General features: G+C 35.2%; 2 non-coding genes across 2 annotated transcripts; both read right to left on the minus strand.

Moving 5' to 3' along the window:
* Nucleotides 1-1,923: 1,923 nt before the first annotated feature.
* On the minus strand, nucleotides 1,924-1,994 carry TRNAG-GCC. The gene has a single exon. It is a non-coding gene; the product is annotated as a tRNA-Gly (tRNA).
* Nucleotides 1,995-2,173: 179 nt separating this feature from the next.
* TRNAG-GCC lies at nucleotides 2,174-2,244 on the minus strand. Its single transcript has one exon. It is a non-coding gene; the product is annotated as a tRNA-Gly (tRNA).
* Nucleotides 2,245-10,233: the final 7,989 nt, after the last annotated feature.

The raw sequence follows: 10,233 nt of genomic DNA on the forward strand, positions 1-10,233 counted from the left end.
TATTTTTGTGTTGTTTTTCTTAGATTTTAAAATTATGTTATCAAATTTTGGGTTTATAATTTAGGCACAGATTAAGTTTATATTTTTCTTAATAGAGTAGATGAAATGAGTTCAATTTAGGGCAAAGTGATTCTACTTCAATTTCTAATAACATGAGTTGATCAAAACCAATGGATAGTTTATATCTAAAAAGAAAACATATATATTAACAAATTTATTTAAAATGACTATTTTTTTTAGAGAATAATAAATGGAGAATTTTGTTGTTATGTTGCATACAAGTGATGCTATGATATCATATACACTATTCTAGGATTATGTTATGTCATAGAACAATGTTATGTTTTCGATATTATTTGATGCATGAACCTTCATGTATCATGTCATGTAAACTATGTTAATACGTACCCTCTATGACTATGAGACATTAGAAAATCATGTATTATAAATGGGAGGTGCATCGAGATACTTTCCCATTATGATTAGTACAGACACATACCTTACAATTTTATGTTCCTTATGATATTATGTGGGTCTTTTCCCTTCATGGTATTTGGTAGTGTGAGTGTGCACAAGCTCGACGAGCCAGCCCACAGAGTACTCTTATACGAGCCTACCTAGTGGCCAATGTGCACATTCATGGGTCGTGTGTAGGATAGTACAACATATTCAACCCTGCTCGGACTGAAAAGCAAAGCCCAAACCCATGTCACAATGCATTTATGAAAGAATAGGTCCAACTATATTACACATGATTCATTTTCCGACCCTAACAGTGAGGTTACTTATTGAGTATTTATTAAAGTACTCAAACCATGTGCTACTCTTATTTTCATGTAAAGGTAAGACACCCATTTACAGATGACAACGTCGCTTTGAAGGCCAAGGAACCAAAGTTAAGGTAGTTGCATTCATGTTATTTTTAATGATCCTTAGGTTAGACAAGGGCACTATTTAAACTCATCTTATCTATTTTCCATCCATAACAATATTGTTTTAATAAATTTATTATGAACATTTAAGCCTATAGCACCGTTTATGAAACGTTATAAATGAATTCTTTCATGCATAGTAATCATGTCATGTATGCAGTTGCCGATGAATCAAATTTTAATTTCATTTCGAATATTTTGAATAGAATTGAAACTCAAGGTTAAAATAAATACATCAACCAACCTAAAGGGATAAGAAATGAGAAATTAACTCCAAATGTAAATTTGTTAACTTAATAAGGATTGTTTTAAACTTATGTTACTGTTGTAAATTTGGCTCTATTTCTCAACACTAATACCTTGTTTAATGTTGAGGTATTAGGCTCTATTTCTCAACACTAATACCTTGTTTAATGTTGAGGTATTAGTGTCAAGAGAAACTCAAATCTGTGATCTTTTATTTTTTAAACTAAAAAATGATTAGAATTATAGCTTTGATATAACAGACCACAAGAAATTAATATGGTATTTGTGTATGCATTTTTGAAAAAGAAGGGAAAAACTCAAATCTTTGATCTTTTATTTTTTAAACTAAAAAATTATTAGAATTATAGCTTTGATATAACATACCACAAGAAATTTTGAAAAAATAATAGTTTAGGGATCATCACTGCTCCAACGTAGAATCGAACTCAAGGATGTACCTCATATCAACATTGCTAATCTTCAAGATGCTCGAACTCGGGTTTGTACCGTGGCAGGATACTATTCTACCAATAGACCACTAGTGCATCTACCTTAAAGAAGATCCATAACGTACTCGTATTTTGGTCATGCAGTTCTTCCGAAGCCTTCACCTTTAATTTCACTTCTCGATTTAAAAACAAAAAGCTTGATAGTCCTACTCGTGAAATTTATAAATATAAACAATGCTGTAACAAACACAAGTTTGAACATTTTGCATTAATATCATCATTGCCAATCTTCAAGATGCACCAGCCGAGAATCGAACTCGGGTCTGTACCGTGGCAGGGTACTATTCTACCACTAGACCACTAGTGCATCTACTTAAAGAAGGTCCATAACGTACTCGTATTTTAGTCATGCAGTTCTGAAGCCCTTCCCCTTTAGTTTCACTTCTCGATTTAAAAACGAAAAGGAAATTTATAAATATAAACAATGTTGTAACAAACACAAGTTTCAACATTTTGCATTAATATCATTATTGCCAATCTTCAAGATGCACCAGCCGAGAATCGAACTCGGGTTTGTACCATGGCAAGGTACTATTCTACCACTAGACCACTGGTGCAAGTACCTTTAGGCATATCCATAACGTACTAGTATTTTGGTCATGTAGTTCTACTGAAGCCCTTAACTTTTAGTTTCACCTCACGATTTAAAAAAAAAAAAGCTCGATAGTGTAGTTCTACTGAAGCCCTTAACTTTTAGTTTCACCTCACGATTTAAAAAAAAAAAAGCTCGATAGTGCTACTCGTGAAATCTATAAATATAAACGATATTGTGACAAACACAAGTTTGAACATTATGCATTAATATCATTATAGCTAATCTTCAAAATGCACCAGTCGAGAATTGAACTCGGGTCCGTATCGTGGCAAGGTACTCCATACAATACACATATTTTGGTCATGCAGTTCTTCTGAAGCCCTTAACTTTTTGTTTCACATCTCGATATAAAAACAAAAAGCTTTTTGTTTCACTTCTGTACCAAACCCAATTTTGAACATTATGCACTAATATAATAATCATAGCTAATCTTCAAGAGCTGAGAATTGAATTCGGGTTTACATCATGGCAGGGTACTATTCTACCATTACACCACTGGTGCATGTACCTTCAGGCATATCCATAACGTACTCGTATTTTTGTCATGTAGTTCTTCTAAAGCCCTTAACTTTTAGTTTCATCTCACGATTTAAAAAAAGAAAAAGCTCGATAGTCCTACTCGTAAATTCTATAAATATAAATGATATTGTGACAAACCCAAGTTTGAACATCATGCACTAATATCATCATTGCCAATCTTCAAGATGCATCAGCCGAGAATCAAACTCGGGTCTGTACCGTGGCAGAGTACTATTCTACCACTAGGTCACTGGTGCATGTTCCTTGAGGCATATTCATAACTTACTTGTATTTTGGTCATGCAGTTATTCTGAAGCCCTTAACTCTTAGTTTCACCGCATCTGAAGCCCTTTAACTTTTTGTTTCACCATTCGATTTAAAAACAAAAAGCACGAGAATCTATAAATATCCATAACCCGAATTTAAAAACAACACTAGACCACTGGTGCAAGTACCTTTAGGCATATCCATAACGTACTAGTATTTTGGTCATGTAGTTCTACTGAAGCCCTTAACTTTTAGTTTCACCTCACGATTTAAAAAAAAAAAAGCTCGATAGTGCTACTCGTGAAATCTATAAATATAAATGATATATTGTAACAAACCCAAGTGTGAACATTATGCACTAATATAATAATCATAGCTAAAATTCAAGATGCAAGAGCCGAGAATCGAATCTGGGTCTACATCGTGGCAGGGTACTATTCTACTAGACCACTAGTGCATGTACCTTTAGGCATATCCATAACGTACTCGTATTTTGGTCATGCAGTTCTTCTGAAGCCCTTAACGTTTAGTTTCAACTCACGATTTAAAAAAAGAAAAAGCTCGATAGTGCTACTCGTAAATTCTATAAATATAAACGATTTTGGGACAAACCCAAGTTTGAACATTATGCACTAATATCAGCATTGCCAATCTTCAAAATGCACCAGCCGAGAATCAAACTCTAGTCTATACCGTAGCAGAGTACTATTCTACCACTAGACAACTGATGCATGTTCCTTTAGGCATATCCATAACATACTCGTATTTTGGTCATGCAGTTCTTCTAAAACCCTCAACTTTTAGTTTCACCTCACGATTTCAAAAAAAAAAAGCTCGATAGTGCTACTCGTGAAATCTATAAATATAAACGATATTGTGACAAACACAAGTTTAAACATTATGCACTAATATAATAATCATAGCTAATCTTCAAGATGCAAGAGCCAAGAATTGAATTCAGGTCTACATCGTGGCAAAGTACTATTCTACCACTAGACCACTGATGCATGTACCTTTAGGCATATCCATAACATACTCGTATTTTGGTCATGCAGTTCTTCTAAAGCCCTCAACTTTTAGTTTCCCCTCACGATTTCAAAAAAAAAAAGCTCGATAGTGCTACTCGTAAATTCTATAAATATAAACGATATTGTGACAAACACAAGTTTGAACATTATGCACTAATATAATAATCATAGCTAATCTTCAAGATGCAAGAGCCGAGAATTGAATTCCGGTCTACATCGTGGCAGAGTACTATTCTACCACTAGACCACTTGTGTATGTACCTTCAGGCATATCCATAACGTACTCGTATTTTGGTCATGCAGTTCTTCTGTAGCCCTTAACTTTTAGTTTCACCTCACGATTTAAAAAAAGAAAAAGCTCGATAGTGCTACTCGTAAATTCTATAAATATAAACGATTTTGTGACAAACTCAAGTTTAAACATTATGCACTAATATAATAATCATAGCTAATCTTCAAGATGCAAGAGCCGAGAATTGAATTCCGGTCTACATCGTGGCAGAGTACTATTCTACCACTAGACCACTTGTGTATGTACCTTCAGGCATATCCATAACGTACCCGTATTTTGGTCATGCAGTTCTTCTGAAGCCCTTAACTTTTAGTTTCACCCCACCATTTTAAAAAAGAAAAAGCTCGATAGTGCTACTCGTAAATTCTATAAATATAAACGATTTTGTGACAAACCCAAGTTTGAACATTATGCACTAATATCAACATTGCCAATCTTCAAGATGCACCAGCCGAGAATCAAACTCTAGTCTATACCGTGACAGAGTACTATTCTACCACTAGACCACTGATGCATGTACCTTTAGGCATATCCATAACATACTCGTATTTTGGTCATGCAGTTATTCTGAAGCCCTCAACTTTTTGTTTCACCTCACGATTTCAAAACAAAAAAAAAAAAAGCTCGATAATGCTACTCGTGAAATCTATAAATATAAACGATATTGTGACAAACACAAGTTTAAATATTATTAATTAATATCATCATAGCTAATCTTCAAGATGCACCAGTCGAGAATACAACTCGGGTCCGTATCGTGGCAGGGTACTCCATAAAGTACACATATTTTGGTCGTGCAGTTCTTCTGAAGCCCTTAACTTTTTGTTTCACCTCTTGATTTAAAAACAAAAAGCTCGATATTGCTACTCGTTAAATGATATACTATAACAAACCCAAGTTTGAACATTATGCACTAATATAATAATCATAGCTAATCTTCAAGATGCAAGAGCCAAAAATTGAATTCGAGTCTACATCGTGGCAAAGTACTATTCTACCACTAGACCACTGGTGCATATACCTTCAGGCATATCCATAGCGTACTCATATTTAGGTCATGCAGTGAGATGGAGCGTTGCAAGACTAGTGTCTTAGGTGACTTGCTTTAAAATATGTCTTTCAAGGACAGTGTTGGACAACATGAGTGTACCGACACTGCGCCCTCACCCATGTGTCGAAGGTTTGTATATGCACAGGCTATTTGGTATGAAGTCAATAAATTATATGACATGGATATGGGAGGGTGCAATGCCTCAATAGAGCTTGGATGGATTGATATTTGAGTGGCCTAGACAATATGAGCGAAACACGGTTTCATCCTCGATTGACATGTCTGAGTAAGCTACGATGTCGATGGCATCATGACATGAAGGTCATGCCAGGAACCAAGATGCAAAATCAAGATGCAACAACACATATGAATGACCTTTACTCTGAGTAGAGGCAAGGTTGTGTTGCATGGTTTGGCCTAGTATAGAAGCAAGTTAGTTAAGGTCGCAGATGATTGAGCATTAACCCACGGGCAGCGTGTGTATTCGAACAAGCTTAGATTCTGCACAAGTTGTGTTCAATATGCATAGGCAAACCTAAATACTTGTCATGAGCGTGTTGAGATCGTGATGTCGTATGATTAAAAATATAGGATTGTGACATGCTACAACTATGAGGAGAACCCGAGGCCGCAACCTGATCGTTTGCATTCAACTCGAATAATACCTGGAAACCATGTACTTGATCCAATAACCCCGACCCGATTTGATCCCTACGTGCCAATGAGAACACACCACCTGCCAAGAGTGTAATGCATGTTTTCTCTAGAGGCGCATATGTACTCGTGCATGCACAACCTTCTGTGCACGTTAGCAATGCATGAGTTTTTTTTTTTTTTTTATTGTCGTGTTTGACCTCCATTCGATTATTTTTCACTCTAATTTTGATACTAACTCTATTATAAATTGAATTATGATCTACTAGAAAAATCTCAGAAATTTGAGAGCTCTTAAGATACAATAATAATAATTAAAAAAAAATAGTTTGAGAAGACATGCATAGCCATCACAATTTTCTCAAGTAATACTTGTCTGGATCCCAAGCATGCAAGCATATCTTACCTTAGGTAGTTAGAATATGCATGTTTAAAACCTTGGAATGACGTCTCTAAATGAAAATGCAAGTATGTTATATAAAATTGCCAAAATACCACCAGGATAAGAATTTATGATGCATGTCGATTTTAATATTTTTCGTTATGCTAGAATGGAGAATGGGTTATTTTAATCTGCGCTTCGAGCCATTGACGGATTTTACCTCTCCGTTGAGCTTGTATGAGTGCATGATATTGTATGTTTAGCTCCATGATGTTGATTGTGTGTTCTCTTTATAGAGCATGCTTTTCTTCTCAGAGATGAGATTAGGGCGCTAGAGTTAGGTTGGCTGGACGATAACCTAGGTCAGGATGCTCTAGTAGACTGAGTACCTTATGATTGTGAGCGGAGGTCAACAATAACTAAGAAAACTTGAGGAGTCAGGTACCCTGAAAGTGAAAGTTAGCATGAAGCTACCTAGTCCTCTTAACAACCTAGTGGACCTCAACAATGCACNTATAAATGTAAATGATAGATTGTAACAAACCGAAGTTTGAACATTTTGCACTAATATCATCATAGGTAATCTTCAAGATGCACTAGTCGAGAATCGAACTGGGACTGTATCGTGGTATGATACTATTCTACCACTTGACCACTAGCGCATGTACCTTTGGGCCAATAAAAAACGTACTCGTATTTTGGTCCTACAGCTCTTCTGAAGCCCTCAACTTTTAGTTTCAACTCTCGATATAAAAAAAAAAAGCTCGATAGTGCTACTCGGGAAATTTATAAATTTAAATGATATAGTGACAAACCCAAGAAATTCGAAAAGTATGCAATAATATCATCATAGCATCTCTTCAAGATGNGATTTTAGAATATGTGTTCTATGCTGTAGGTAATCAATATGAATATCTCCGTAACAAGCATGCATGAGTGAACCAAATTAAGATTAGGGCATTACAACCAGAAATATTTACAAGTAAATCTCGGTTAGTATTTTTTCTGTAGGCTGTGCACCTCAATATCATGAGCAATAATCAAAGGTCTAGATTTGTGTGCACTCAAAAAATTGGATTAGCTCCAAAAAGCTAACCCCGAAAAGTGTTAAAAAGGTTAGGTGAGTTTTAAACTACCTAGATTCCCTTAAGAACCTAGTAGATTTCGAGGAGAAAGATGACTTAGAAAACTTAACATACCTAGTAGCAGTGTGACGGTATCACTAGTCTTAGCCTCATATCCCCTCTAGTACATCTTTAGTTCGCAGCCTTCGTAGTGGTAGTGGTATAGCTACTATCAAGTTAAGTCTAGGTCGAACAGTGTAGCACGACGAGGCTATCCAAGTGCTACTATTATGTGTGGAAATGGCTTGGGATCTCCCAAGCAAGACCTTTGTGATAGGTAAATTTGTCATTTTGACCTCCCATTCATAATTAGAGGTCTTGATTAGCCCTAATAGTACGGCTAAGAATGAAGAAAAAGAGAAAAAAAAAACAAGAAAAAAAAGAAAAGGAAAGGAAAAGGGAGAGAAGAAGATGAGGATTTTGCGTTCTTGAAAAAGAGTCAGAGAGAATGTTGTAATCAGCTCCAAATGGTTGTTTGGAATAGGAATTTGTTGGATTTCCTTCCCAAGAATTGCTCAAGTAAGTTTGAAAAACCATTCTTGACTTTTGATTTGTTTAAATCCGAGAAATAATAGAAGGAAAGTGTTTCAAGTTCTTGATTTTAACTTTTCTTAAGATTGGAGAGCTTTTCTTAGATTAAGTTCCAAACTTTTAGTATGTTGATATTGGAGAGATGTCACACAAGTTTTATGAAGGAAGTCGTTGTTGATTCAGACCGGAAGACGGTGTTCTGATGAACGTCAAGTAATGGTAAGTTTTTTAAGTTTTGAATTCTTGACAAAATTTATACTTGATTATTTCTTGCTACGGGAAATTCAGAGAAAAATACATATATGTAGATGGGTTAAAAATCTACATATTTGGTAATGGAATCAAATTGATTCGAGGTCTCGGTAAGAAGTTACAAAATTCAAAAGTTATTACAAAGGAAATTTGGAACCACATCGTATTTCTGAAAAATTGAACATGGATGAAGAGGGAGCGGACACGCGTTGGTAGGTGGCGGCGATAGTGCGTCTGTAGTAGAGTGGGACACGTGGCAACACATTGAGTGGAGATATTCATTTGACTACTTGTGGCGACACATGTGCGGGTTGACCCGATTCGACAACTCGTGTTTAACTCGAGACTTGCACGCCCGCAACTTGTGAACCTTCGACCAAAATCGGAAGTGCAACTCGAACCCAATCCAGTTATTTGACTGCTGATTCCTATTTGCAGCAACCCTCTGCATGTGATAGTTTTGCGTAAAATCGCGCATGAAAAGTCTTTCCCGGTGCGTTTAAGTTTGTGTGAGTCTCTTCTTCCCCCGTTTGACCTATATTTAACAATTCTTCATTTCAATATTAATACTAACCATGATAGTGCTTGAAATAGGACCTACGGGAGAAATTTCAAAAATTTTGGAACTTCTAACATGCAAAAAAACTAGCTCAGGCAAACATATATCATTCAAGTAGGTAACCACAAGAACTTTAGGGAAGTAATACTTATAGGGATTGCTAGGACGTGCTAGCATGCGAGCATTACTTACATTTGATGGTTAGAAAATGCATGTTAAGGACTTGAGAAAGGTGTATTTGGATAAGTATGTACTATATGTATGTGATGGTAAAATTACTATTATGCCCTTGGTTGATATTTCTGGGAAACATGTTGTTTTATGTATTATGTAAAGCTAGATATGGGATTGCATGACTAGAATATCAATTGAGCAATAAAGATGAGTATGTTATGCACGATGTAAGAAATTACAAAACTGTCTCTACGATGATATGTTTTTTTTAATGTTGTTTTATATGCTTTCTCTTGTGTTAGAAAAGAGGATGGACTATTTTGATCTATGTTCTGGGTGATCAATGGATGTTGTCTCCCGGTTGAGTTTTTTTACTTGTATATATGTATTATACATTATGTCTTAACCCTAAGTGTTTAACTGTGTGTTTTTCTTGTAAAGCGTGTTTATCTACACAGAGCTAGATGTTAGATTTAGGTGTTAGAATAATTTGATTTGGTTAAATAAACATCATTTTTTTCATATAGTTAAATTATTTTTAGGTTAAATAAACATTATTTTTTTCATATAGTTAGATTATTTTTAGCTATTTAGTTTATCTACTCTTTATTTCTCTTATTTCTCTTAGTTATTTGTAAGGCTATAAAAGCCAAGTTCAATATTCAATAATATCATCAAACTCAAATGGTTTAGCCAAGTTCAATATTCAATAATATCATCACACTCAAATTGTTTAGCCAAGTTCAATATTCAATAATATCATTAAACTCAAATTGTTTATGTTTCAGGCTTAGTCATTCTTCGATCAAAATTGGACTGAGAAAAATATTGAAATTTATGAGAACACAGCTGAAGAAGGAGAAATCAAAGAGGAAAGGACAAAACCGATTGCTGAAACAATTGAACCAGTTGCTGAAAACGAAGAGGGAGAAATCACGGAGGAAACAACTGAACTAGTTGCTGAAACCGTCGAACTAGTTGCTGATAACATTTTTCTAGTAGCTATTTCACAAAATTTGTCAATAAGGGATGAGAGAAATCGACATCCACCTGTATGGTATGCATATTATAATTTCGGTGAAGGCTTATCTGAAGAGGATGAAGAAAAGGAATTCTTA

This window comes from Cucurbita moschata, unplaced genomic scaffold (assembly GCF_002738365.1).
Source record: "Cucurbita moschata cultivar Rifu unplaced genomic scaffold, Cmos_1.0 Cmo_Scf00123, whole genome shotgun sequence".
NCBI classification, from domain to species: Eukaryota; Viridiplantae; Streptophyta; class Magnoliopsida; order Cucurbitales; family Cucurbitaceae; genus Cucurbita; species Cucurbita moschata.